Source organism: Heloderma suspectum, chromosome 1 (genome assembly GCF_057233095.1).
Source record: "Heloderma suspectum isolate Gila_16-S chromosome 1, 16-S_ref, whole genome shotgun sequence".
Lineage (NCBI taxonomy): Eukaryota > Metazoa > Chordata > Lepidosauria > Squamata > Helodermatidae > Heloderma > Heloderma suspectum.
Genome location: NC_139458.1, coordinates 134,181,291 through 134,194,187, shown reverse-complemented (window position 1 = coordinate 134,194,187; position 12,897 = coordinate 134,181,291).

The following is a 12,897-nucleotide window of genomic DNA, read 5'->3' as shown; positions in this document are numbered from 1 at the left end:
AAAAGGCAGGCAAGAAGTAAAGCAGTGTCCTTCGCAAGTGTACCATCCATGCGCCTCCGCCGCCTTGTCCACTGCTCCCCTACCCAGAGAACCAAGATCTGGCACCATCCCAAGAGATATATCCAGTTATAAACCAAATTCAAAGTGTCGGCACACAAATGGGTCAAATAGGGGTTTTGAACGCCTACCCCGACCCCTGTCCCCCATTAAATCTGAATGATGCAGCCGATTGGACAGTCGTAACTCAGTACCAAGAACGAATGCGCACCGTTCAACAACAAATGGGTCAGAACACTGTAAACTGGTCTAAGGTGCGGGCTGTGACTCAAAGAAAAAAAAAACCAGAATCCCCCGCTGGTTTGTTTGACTTGCGCTCTGCGCATGTATGGGGGCATTGCCCCTGATGAGGCAAGGCATGCTGCCCTGATAGTAGGTATGTTTGTGGAGCAAGCCGCTCCTGATATTCAAAAATATTTCAGGGAACACCAGCCAGGGTGGCAGGAAAATAGTGTGGAGATGTTGGCAATAGCAAAGTATGTGTTTGACGTAGGGATGTACGAAAGTCACCTTTCCACGGATTATGTTGATGGGGGGGGGAGACGTTCTGTCCCTCCCCCTGGAATCCTCGACGGGGAGGGAGCCGATCTGTTCCTCCACCCCCGGAATCCTCCACGGCCGGCTGTGCTCCGTGGCAGCTCCGCGGAGCAGCCGGCCAGGCCCAGGCCAGAGCCCTCTGCAGCCGTATTTCCGGCTGCGGAGGGCTCTGGGTAAAAACAAACAAACAAAAAACCACGTACGCAAATAGCAGCCGCTACAGCCACTGCCATTTGTGTTCCTTATTTTTCGCCGTCTTAGTCTACGTAAATATTTATGTAGACTATGACGGCGAAAATAAAGGGGAACGCAAATAGCATAGCGGGCGCTATTTGCGTCCCTTTTTGATTCACTGTTTTAGCCTACGTAAATATTTACGTAGGCTAAAGCAGCAAATCAAAAAGGGATGCCGCTGTGGACCAATAGGAATTAGTTTTAGAGCCCTAGCACGTACGGGCGCGGAGATGGCCCGCGGGGTCTTTTCCAAGCTGCACCCGGATTGGTCCTGCAGGGTCATGTGACCCCTCTACGAAGTCATCATGCCGCTGTGGACCAATAGGAATTGGTTTTAGAGCCCTAGCAGGTATGGGTGTGGAGATGGCCCTCGGGGCCTTTTCCAAGCTGCGCCCGGATTGGTCCTGCGGGGTCATGTGACCCCTCTATGAACTCGCCACACCACCGCGGCCCAATAGGAAGAGGTCTTAGAGCCTAGCTCTGTAAGTTCACGCCCCACAACCCCATTGACCAATAGGGACAGCCTTGCCACCAGAAAAACAGCAATCATGCCCAGACACATTTTCTGCACAGAGAACATGGCGCGGCCAAGCACCCCTCCGGGGCCGTCTGCTATTCCTCCACCGGCTGCAGAACGTGACCCCCGAAAACGGTATATCAGTACCAGTTCTGATGACTCTGCTTTTCCACCACCTAAACTCCTATGTAGGGATGTACGAAATTGGCCTTACCTGGCTCCGCCGGGTTCCGCTTGGGGGGGGGGGAGACACTCCGTCCCTCCCCCCGGAATCCTGGCCGGCCGGCTCTGCTCTGTGGGGATTCCACAGAGCTGCCGGCCGGCTCCGCCAGCAGCCGGACATCCGGCCGCTGGCTAGCAGGGACGCAAATGGCTTCGGCCATAGCCACCGCCGTTTGCGTCCCTGTAGTCAGCTGTGATAGGCTATGTAAATCTTTATGTAGCCTATCACGTCTGACTTAAAAAAACAACAACAACGCGCGTACACAAATGGCGGCAGCTATGGCCACCGCCATTTGCGTTCCTTATTTTGGCCCATCTTAGTCTACGTAAATATTTACGTAGGCTAAGATGGCGAAAATAAGGGGAACACAAGTAGCGTAGCGCATGCTATTTGCGTTGCCCCTTATTTTCGCCGCCTTAGTCTACGTAAATATTTACGTAGACTAAGATGGGCCAAAATAAGGTACGCGCATTTTTTAAAAAAAGTCAGACATGATAGGCTACGTAAAGATTTACGTAGCCTATCATGTCATTTTTGTTGTTTTTTTTTAACCTAGCCATGATAGGTTACGTAAATCTTCACATAGCCTATCACGTCTTTTTTTTTTTTTTAACACTTGAAATGGTGGTGTTGGCAGCTGGTCGGAAGACTGGCCACCGCCGCCGCAGCCGCTGCCGCCCGGTAGATCCGCCCCAGGTAAGTCTCATCCCGGGGCGGGATCTGCGGGGGGGTGGGGGGGTGGCAGGCCATTCCGCCACAGAGTTCGGGGGGCCGAATGCACTGGCATTCGGCCTCACCGAGATCTGTGGCGGAATTCTCTGCCATCCCTACTTCTACGTGAGAAGGAAGCCGAGGTTTCCCAAATGTGTCAGAATATGTTGGAAGCCATTTCACTAGAGAACCTTGTAGCACAGGTAAGATCTCAATGTTTCTATCTATGCATATGGATGGATGGTTGGAGGGGATATTTTGTGGTGGTTTCCAAAGTTGGTAAAAGAGTTACAGGCAGGATACAGCTTCATAATGGATTGTTCCATTTTCCAGGACCCCTGTCTAAATAATATTGGTGCAGAAGGCCCTGGAAAAACTGTTGAAATTAAAGCAAAAGGGCCATCGCCGGTGGCATTATGGAAGGTGGCCTCAACAGGAAACTTTCAGATACAGGTACATGTGATTATTTGTAGCATCACTATTAAAGACATGCTGTGTGTGTTTAGGAGACACCAAAGTATTTTCTTAATTTCTTTTTAGGGTTGTGCTGATCTGTCAACGGAGCAGCCAGGCCATGTCATCCTGAAAAGTATTCTAGGCCTGGAAGCGGATGAAACAAGCTTCAGGTCACCCAGAAAGCACCGCAGAGCAATGCAGTGCATTGTCAGAACCACGGTTTTTGGAATTCTGAAGCACTGCTTAATTGAATATCTACATGATGCATGTATTGGATGTATAATCCAAGCACCAGGACAATCCTCACATGAATGCTTATCTTGGCCAAAGAGTGTCATCTCTAGAAAGCTGAGAATTGTATGTGGGAAAATATGTTTTAAAAGTATACTGTATTTTATTACTCTAATTGGATACAGCTTAAATTGCCTCGTGCTAACACAAGAGTGTGTTGATAAAGTTTTAATTTTGGTAGGGATGTTAGAGAATTCCACCACGGATCCTGGGGGGGGCGAATTCCAGTGAATTCGGACCCCGGAATCCTTGGCGGAATGGAGCAGCCCGCCCCACCCCCACCCCGTGAAATCCCCCCAGAACGGAGCCTACCTGGTGGTGGGTCCGGCTGCGGCTGCAGCTCTGGCGGCGGCTCCGGCCACTGCCGGGCTGCTGTGGACGCAAATGGCGTCCTGAGTAGGTGACGCCATTTGCATCCCTATGGTAGCCCGTGATAGGCTACGTAAATATTTACGTAGCCTATCCCGGCTAAAGCGGGGACGCAAATGGTGTCCCCTATGCCATTTGCGTTCCAGTTTTCTCCGTGATAGGCTATATAAATATTTACGTAACCTAGGACAGCCAAAGCGGGAACGCAAATGGTGTAGGGGACGCCATTTGCATCCCCGCTTTAGCCGTGATAGGCTATGTAAATATTTACATAGCCTATCACGGGCTACCATAGGGACGCAAATGGCGTCCCCTACTCAGGACGCCATTTGCGTCCTCAGCAGCCTGGCAGCAGCTGGAGGCCCTGCTGCGGGTTGGCCTGGCCGGCGGCACTGCAACCTGGCCGCGGAGCGGAGCTGGCTGGGCAGGGTTCTGGGGGGAGGAACGGATCGCCTCCCCCCCGTCGAGGATTTCGGGGGGAGGGACAGAGCGCCTCCCCCCCACTGTGGATGTCCCTGGACGAAACCAGGTAAGTGTTTCGTACATCCCTAAATTTTGGTGACTAAAATTGGTCGTTCACACAAAGCCCTTAAACTACTGGATAAAACCCGGAAAAATACCAATCATGTATTTTTAAATCATGTAATGCAAGTGATTAGAAACAGGTCCTATAAATATTTTCTTACATCTGTAAAGCAAAACTCTGAATAAAATGGCTCATTTGAAAACTGCTGCATTTTTTGTTTTGTTTTGTCAGAATCGTTTTTGAAAGAATCATTAAACATAGAAATCACAAGGGCTGCAAGTAAAACCTTCAAGAGTCTTTAAAAAGTCAAACATTCCTTAAGCACCACTTAGATTTTCTAAAAAATACCCTAGCTAGCCCCCCCAAAAAAAACTATGATCACCCCTGTAAAGTGACTTTTGAGATGAAGAAGACACAGATCAAGCAAAGGAGTCCACAGAATATCAGGATCCAACCACAACATTCCCCTCTGTTGTTAGAAAGTTTTATGTTCTTTCTGCAGAGCACTTGTGTCTTATGTTTAAAACCTACTATAAGCCTACCTGCAATTGACCCATCACCCTAGACACCTTTAAAAATGCTGCTAGGTTTCCCCAAAACTAAGTTCACCCCTGTAAATGACTTTGTAGCCTTAATTCCCATTTTTGAGATGGGTCCTGAAATCCCATTACGTGCTTTGGGCAGGGTGTTGCTAAACTAAATTTTAGGACTCAGCTTTTTATCACTAGCTTCCAATACAGGTCAGAGGGCTGGTTCCGAAAGGCTCATGCCGCATGTCTCCAGATGGGGGTAGATTACATGGGCCCTGAAACCGCATTACGTGTTTTTTGAGTAGGGTGTTTCTAAATTTCAGTGTTGGGAAAACAACCAGTGTTCTAATCTAATCTTTACACATTTATATGTAGGGGAAAACTATTCCCTCCTTTTCTTTTCTTTTAAAATTATTATTATTTTATTTTTGTCAGAATTGTTTTTGAAAGAATCATTAAACATAGAGAACACAAGGGCTGCAAGTAAAACCTTCAAGCGTCTTAAAAAAAAAAGAAAAGTAAAACATTCCTTACATGCCACTTGGATTTTGTAAAAATCCTACATGGCCTGCCCTTTAGAAGAGAGCGGGGGGGGGGGCAGTGGTCTAGTCCTCTCACATTTGCTGTTAGCAGCTTGGTAAAAAAGCATTAATGTAAACATCTGATGTTGGAGAGAAAAAAAAATCTCAATAACTGTCTTTAAAATTATGGATGCATAGGTATCCATTTTTAAAAAATAAACATGATGGGGTGGCAGGGGACACCCCCGACTTTGTGCATTTATATGTAGGGGAAAACTATTCCCATTATTATTATTATTATTATTATTATTATTATTATTTTATTTTTGTCAGAATTGTTTTTGAAAGAATCAACTTCTATCACTAGTTTCCATTACAAGGTAGAGGGGGTGGGACCCAAAATGTCTCATGCCACTTGTCTCCAGATGGGGGGGGGGTAGATTACAGGGGATCTGAAACCCCATTACGTGTTTTTGAGTAGGGTGGTACTAACTTTTAGTGATGGGTTGGAGGCCAACCTCGGGGGCGGGGGGATCCTTAGCTTTATCCAATCACAGTACCAGAATTCACACAATAGGACTAGTGCTGATAAAAAGAGCCCACACTTCTCTGTGTCTTTACACCCCCCAAACCTGAAGGGAAGGACCTGGAAGCCTGCCTACATGTGAGTATACCTTAACTCTTTTTCCTTCTGCCAGCTAATGTAGATGGGTGCAGATACTAGGGATGTACAAAAGTCACTTACCTTTTCGCAGGGGTGCTTCGCGGTGGGGGGGAGGCACTTCGCTTCTCCCCCTGAAGTTCAGGCGAGGGGGGGGGAGCCGTCCTGCCTCACCCGGCCGAAATTCAGGCTGGGGGGGGAGGCTTCCTGACTCGCCCGGCCGAAATTCAGGCCGGGGAGAAGCGCCCCGTCTCCCCGGCTGCGAAACAAAGTGTAAAAAACAAAAACAAAAAAACACACCCCGTGATAGGCTACGTAACGATTAACGTAGCCTATCACGGCTAGATTTCCAAAGTCAGCCGTGATAGGCTACGTTAATCGTTACGTAGCCTATCACGGGTGACTTTGAAAAAAAAAAGCGCGTACGCAAATGGCGGCGGCCTATGGGCGCTGCCATTTGCGTTCCTTATTTGGTCCCGGTAGTCTACGTAAAGATTTCGTCACGGGGTTTGTTTGTTTTTTTACACTTTGTAATGGCGTTTTTAATACAACACAAATAGCGTTGCCCTTATTTTCGCTGTAGTCTACGTAAATCTTTACGTAGACTACCCGGGCCCAAATAAGGAATGCAAATGGCGGCGCCCATGGGTGCCGCCATTTGCGTACGCGCTTTTTTACCCCCCCCAAAGTCACCCGTGATAGGCTATGTAACTTAATGTAGCCTATCACGGCTGACTTTGGAAATCTAGCTGTGATAGGCTATGTTAATCGTTACGTAGACTATCACGGGTGTTTTGTTTTTTTTTACTTTATTTTGTAATGGCGGCGGCGGCAGCCAGTCGGAAGACCGGCCACCGCCCCCGCCGAAACGCTGCCAAAACGCCGCCGAAACGCCGCCGGGACCCGCCGCCGAGAGGGACATTCGAGGGAGGTAAGTCCCATCCCGGGGGGGGTGGCGGAGAATTTCACCAACAATTTCGGGCGGCTGAATGCGTTGGCATTTGGCCTCCCCGAGATTCGTAGAGAAATTCACGGCCATCCCTAGTTAAAAGACATAGGGATGTTTTACATGTCGAAGATTTTCTATCCCATATCAGTAATCTCCTGCAAAGCCGTACTGAAATACATGGGGATGTTACGCTGAGGCTGATTGTTACAATTGTGAGGGCTCCACAGGGTGGTGGGAGTCCAAGTTAGGGATGGCGGAGAATTCCGCCATGGATTTCAGTGAGGCTGAATGCACTGGCATTCACCCCCCTGAAACCCGTGGTGGAACAGCCCCCCCGCCCCCCCCCCGCGGAATCTCCCCCGGGACGAAGCTTACCTGGGGTGGATGTTCTGGCGGCGGCGGCTGGTCTTTTGGCAGGCTGCTGCGGATGCAAATGGCGGCCGCTGTAGCGGCCGCCATTTGCGTCCTGCCAGGCTGCCATGATAGGCTACGTAAGTATTTACGTAGCCTATCATGGCAAAGGCAGCCACGCAAATGGCAGCCACCATTTTGTGAAATATGCAGTACAATCTTTACCCACAGTCACAGCTGTCTATATATGTGCAGGCTCTGCTTGAGTGCAGATTGTGCTGTAAATGTCGGTAAAATGAAGAGGTGCGGACATTGTCAGATGAACTGCAGATCCAGCGCCTGCTTAAATAGACATAGAGAATTGGCCTTAGAGGGTAAAGTAAAATGTGTCTTCAGAGACTATTGTGAATACTGTCAGACTTTCCAGAAAGGTGATCGTGACTTTGAGCGTTGTCCAGGAAGGCGGTGCGCTGTCTGTTGGGGGTTTATCATATGTGGTGATAAGCATGAGTGCTATATGGGGTGTCTTAAGGAGCCCGAAGTGTCTGTGAAATATGTGCTTTATGGCTTTGAAGCACACCAGTCTTCAGGATTTCATGTTCCCAATTCTGTTTTGCAAAAGTGTTCGCGGGTGAAACTTTAAGGATAAACCAGGTGAGGGCAAGAAGAAGAGAAAGCGGCGTGCGAAAGCACATGGGGATGTAAGCCTGTGGGCCATGGCTGGCAAAACGTGGGCGTTTAAGGGTGATTCCTGTCTCTCTGAATTAATCAAGACCTTCACAGACAGTGCGCAGTTCAAAGGGTGCACTTTTATAGCCCATAACTCAAAGGGGTATGATGGTTACTTTATTCTCAGCCAGCTGATAAAAGAGAAACTGAGTGTAGATCTTATTACTCAAGGGGAAAAATTGCTGTGTATCACAGTGAAGGGGCTAGATATGAAATTTATCGATTCACTGTGTCATCTACCCATGGCCCTCTCAAAGCTACCAAAAGCCTTGGGTTTTACCGGCACCAAGGGCTACTTCCCACATTATTTTAACAGACCTGAGAATTGGGACTATGTGGGCCGCTGCCTAAAGAACACGAGTGGAGGCATATGTTAAAAACAGATGAGGACCTCAAGAGTTTTCTTGCTGGTGCTCATTTTCCAGACCCTCTAGAACCTAGAGACGCTCTCTTTGGGGGGCGTACTAATGCGGTCTGTCTGTATGAAAAACCTGAAATGGGGAACGGATTCATTAATCCGCATGATAAATCTAGGTAGGAAGAATGTGTTCATAGCTGCCTTTCCAACAGCATATGCTCGGCTGAAGCTCTACGCTTTGCTAGACGGCTTGCAAGAGCGCTGTTTATATCACGATACAGATTCTGTGATATTTGTGAGTAGGAAGGGGCAGTGGATGCCCCCTCTCAGAGATTACTTAGGAGACCTCACAAGCGAAATCCCCGCAGATGAATTTATCACAGAGTTTGTGTCGGCTGGTCCTAAGTCTTATGGTTTTAAACTTTCAGGAGAAGGGAAAGGTTTTTTTGAAGGACAAAGGCATTACATTGAACTTCACTAACTGTGAAAAAATTAATTTCAACAGTCTCAAAGACTTAGTTTTTGCCTACGTCTCAGACAGGGAGCGCAGACCGCCTTGTGAGATTGTCGTACAGCAGCCAGGTATTGTAAGGAACAAAAGCCATTGGACTCTGGAAACTAAGACTCTCAGGAAAACTCAAAAGGTGGTATATGATAAAAGAGTTATTACTGAAGGGTTTAACACACTGCCTTACGGATTTTGACTATGAATACACGCTGGCAACACCCCTTTTCAGCCATTCTAGCGGGGCCTAGCAACTGTGGGAAAAGCTTTTTCATCAAAAATATGCTGGACAATGCTCACAGTGTGTTCTCGGTTGTACCTGAAAATATTGTGTGGTGTTATGGTTGCTGCCAGCCTCTGTACAAAGATCTGCTATGTAAATACCCATTTATTCAGTTTGTGGAGGGTTTGCCTGCAAAATTTGATGATAATGATTTGTTACCCCTCAATAAAGTAATTTTTTTCGTGATAGACGATCTGATGTTGTCAGCATCTGAGAGCTGTGAAGTCGAAAAGGCCTTTACTCAGTATGTACACCACAGGAACTTGAGTATTTTTTTCATCATGCAGAATATTTTCTGCAAGGGAACAAGCAACCGCACCATCAGCCTAAATGCAAAATATATGGTGCTGTTCAAAAACCCCAGGGATAAATTACAAATTGTGATTGTAGCTCGTCAAATGTACCCACAAAACAGTCAATTCTTCATGGAGGCATTTGCATATTTGACTTAACAGAATATGAAAAAGTTAAACGTTATGCTTCTTTGCTTCAAAAATATCTAACCCATGTAAGACAGAGGGAGGCGGAGAAAGAAAACCTAAACCTGTTTCTACCTCAGCCACAACAAGCCTCTGTGGAAAAGCATCAGTAAACTCTGACAATGTCTTCCAAGAAGTACTGGACAGTCTTCCTGCCAGATTATATAAGAACAATGCAAGGCTCCTATTGATCAAAATGCAGCAAAACAGAGACATTTCTTGGTGGGATGAGAAAGGAGCCTTTGTGTACAAGGGGGTGGCTGTACCTGGTTCCAATATTCTGGATTTGGTGAAGGGGATCACACAGACCCTGAAAACCAAGTGTGCCCCAAAAGGATGGGATGTTTTTATGAGTGCTCTGGCTGAAGTAAATGTCCCAGCATCTGTAGTGGGTAATCCTACCCACAGAGAAACCTTGGACTACCTAAAGACCCCCAAAGGCACGACGCCAATGTTGTTGCACACCTCTATGAGTGCTAAAAAACAAAAGCGTTCTGATGCTCTTACCTGGTTCAGCTTATGAAATAACCTTTTGTGGTTTTTGTTTTATCAGGACTAAAAATAAATTAGTATTTATAAAAAAACTTAATCTGTGCTGTGCCTGTCTACTTTAAGGGTAAATGGTTAGAAAACATACAGATAAGATTTTTTCTTCTTCTTTTAAACCCAGTAGAGGATGCTTTATTGGGAAATGCGGCTATGAAAATCACGGTATGATCTACAGCGTTGGGCAAGTTGGAACATGTCTAAGGCATGCCTGGGCAGGTTGGAGCATGTCTAAGGCATGCCTGGGCATGTTCTTCTTGTTTTTTACAAAATGATCCACCATTTGATCATTTCTTTCTAAATTGTAAGAATAGGGTAAATAGTTAGAAAACATACAGACAAGAAATCCTTTGTTTTAAAAAACCCCAATAGAGGGTGCTTTATTGGGAAATGCGGCTATGAAAATCACGGCATGAGCTACAGCGTTGGGCAGGTTGGAACATGTCTAAGGCATGCCTGGACGTGTTCTTGTTTTTCACAAAATGTTCCACCATTTGACAATTTCTTTCTAAATTGTGAGAATACAGTTCTTGAATCTGTTTTAATGTTAGCCCTTTACAACGCTGCTGCAGGAAGAATACACAGTGGTAGCCACAAACCACGGACTCATCAGCTTGGAGTTGCCTGGGTTGAAACACAGTCTTCCTGGCATTTTTTCTTAACAAATTCATGACGGTTTTAGGGAAGAGGCGGTGGTTGGGCAGGTGCCCATAGGAATCAAAAAACTCTCCACTTTTATCCTCTCTCAAGTAGATGGCCAGCCAGCGCTCTCCAGGTAGGTTGTGGGGGTGGGTATTGACTACTAACCCCACAGGCCTTTGGTGTACCCTCCCACTGGGAAGCATGTCACAAGGAAACACGCCATAGAAAATCTTTCTGGTGTAGGAGCTTGAAGACAGCACACAAGTTAGCCGCACGTTGTCCATGTTACATATAGTCAAACAGGACATTTCTCCTGTGATTTATTTCTGTCACATTGTCAAAAACACCGTACACAGTCATGTTGACCGTGGCAGCCAGGGCTTTAGCAAAACGGGATTCTGCTCTCAGGTTCCCAGTTTTAATCAAAGAATAGTGATCTCCGCATTCTTGGTCTGGCGTCAGGTCGAATGCAAAAAGTGTGTAACCGTTCGCATACTCCTCACGGTTAATTAAAAGGGCCCTATCTTTCATATGTTTGCCGGCTGTTTGTACCAGACTCATGTATTCTCTTACACAGTTTCCATCTTCAAAATTGGGTTGGAGTGGCTTCGTGGGGATTTGCTCTCCATCCAGGTAAAGAGCTGCGAAATTAATATCATAATGCTGAAAATTAAATGGATTTTTATTGAAAGCTCCGCTGAAGGAATCATTATCCACTAGGCCTATAACAACCTGTTTAGGCAGTTGCCCCCAAAACAGGTTTTCCTGATTGGCAATGCGGCTTCCTCTTGGAATGCTAAACACTTTCATACTCACACGATCCACGGGGTATTTGGCATTGGCTGTCAACAGAGCCTCTGCATGGCCTAAGTGAACACCAGGGGCCACCCTCACTTTTTTCACAAAAAGGGAGGCTGACAAAACTTGCAGTCTTGCTGCGCTTTCTGTCATTAAGCAGAAAGCATCTTTGCTGCGTGTAAGTTCAATTTTCACATCAACTCCATTTAACAGCAGTTTTTCCTGAAAAAACAGATCAGTGTGAAGATGTCCCACTAGCTCTATTTTTCGGCTTTGAGCTGCTAGGTTTGCTCTTTTAATGAAGCCTTGATTGTTTCCGTCCAGACCCGCAGTTTTGTGTTCCCCAGCTGTATCTTTGTAAAATAGGCCTGCTGAGAATTGTGTTGCTAGAGTATCCTCACTATAGTTCAGCACAGATTCAATGAAAGCACGATAAGGGTAAGAATTATTACTCTGACTTATAAGTCGATCCCCCACCGTTACATCCAGTTGACTAAAGATGGATGCTATGGGGTAATTCACCAGGCCTACTGCCGCATCTGCAGCAATGTTGCTTCCATCTTCATTGACAGTTTTGCAGCACACATAGAGCAAGGTGTTATTTAGATCCATATCTTCATTTCCTGCGATTAAGAAGTCTAGGGGTGCAGATTCTGTCAGGGCTGACAAGCGGGGTACTTCGATAAACAAACTTCTCTCAATACTGGTCTGCGTAGGACCAATGCTGAATAGATCCAATTCAGATTTAGTGCATTCTTCACAGCCGCAGTGGATAAAAGCCATGATTGAGTCTAAAATATATCTCTTTTTAACGCAGCTGGACGTCTCTTCTTTCTTACAACACGTTGCTTCTGACACCTCTTTCCTCTCACAACTTGTGAGGCGTTGCCCTTATTTTTGCCATAGTCTACGTAAATCTTTACGTAGACTACCGGGACCAAATAAGGAACTCAAATGGCGGCGCCCCATGGGGGCCGCCATTTGCGTACGTGCTTTTTTTTTTTTTCCAAAGTCACCCGTGATAGGCTACGTAACAATTAACGTAGCCTATCACGGCTGACTTTGCAAATCTAGCCATGATAGGCTACGTTAATCGTTACATAGCCTATCACGGGGTCTTTTTTTTTTACTTTCGTAGTTCGCGGCCGGGGAGACGGGGCGCTTCTCCCAGGCTGAATTTCGGCCGGGCGAGGCGGGAAGCCTCCCCCCCTGGCCTGAATTTCGGCCGGGAGAGGCGGGACAGCTCCCCCCTTCGCCTGAACTTCGGGGGGAGAAGCGAAGCGCCTCCCCCCCACCGCGAAGCAAGCTGTGAGACCAGGTAAGTGACTTTCGTACATCCCTACCTCAGTGCTATCCATACTCCAAGCGGCATGTAACTCGGTTTCAGGAAAAGTTCTTTGCCCCATGGGAAATACAGCTAAAGGTAAGCTCTCTGTTACAGTCGCTGTGACAACAGCGCCCTTCCCTGGTTTAATGTTTATGACTCCAGGTGTCATAGGTGCAGTTTCCATCTTTCTGGGCTGAATGCACAAGGGTACTGGGGGATGAGTAAAACCCGAAGGTCCTTTAGTCACTGTTGGCCGTGCCACATTCTCTGTGCAGAAAATGTGTCTGGACATGATGA